A 317-nucleotide genomic window follows, 5' to 3' on the forward strand; every position below is an offset into this window, starting at 1 on the left:
CAGCTTTGGGAACGTGACGTTTTCAGTGACTATCAGCGGTTAGAATACGAATCCAATACCAGCGTTTTTGTCCGGTCACAGCGCGGCGGTTCTCTGGCTGTAGCCAGACAGCATCACTGACATCATCGGATCTCGCCCGCTCCACACGCCGGGAGACAGAGAGCCACTGCTGGGAGCGGGGACCACGGAGCAGGAAAGGAAACGGGGATCGCGGAGCAGGAAAGGAAACGGGGTCCGCGGGGCAGGAAACGGGGACCGCGGGGCAGGAAACGGGGACCGGGGAGCATTACACGAGGACCAAGGAGCAGGAAACGGGG

At 61.2% G+C, this 317-nt stretch overlaps 2 protein-coding genes across 2 annotated transcripts in view; one reads left to right on the forward strand and one right to left on the reverse strand.

Moving 5' to 3' along the window:
- The window catches only part of LOC112153930 (disintegrin and metalloproteinase domain-containing protein 11), a 52,172-nt gene that overhangs the window by 15,202 nt on the left and 36,653 nt on the right, over positions 1 to 317 (reverse strand). The gene's annotated exons all lie outside the window — the stretch shown is intronic.
- LOC112153936 (endoplasmic reticulum protein SC65) overlaps positions 1 to 317 on the forward strand; it is a 9,672-nt gene that overhangs the window by 8,106 nt on the left and 1,249 nt on the right. The gene's annotated exons all lie outside the window — the stretch shown is intronic.

This window comes from Oryzias melastigma, linkage group LG19 (assembly GCF_002922805.2).
Source record: "Oryzias melastigma strain HK-1 linkage group LG19, ASM292280v2, whole genome shotgun sequence".
NCBI classification, from domain to species: Eukaryota; Metazoa; Chordata; class Actinopteri; order Beloniformes; family Adrianichthyidae; genus Oryzias; species Oryzias melastigma.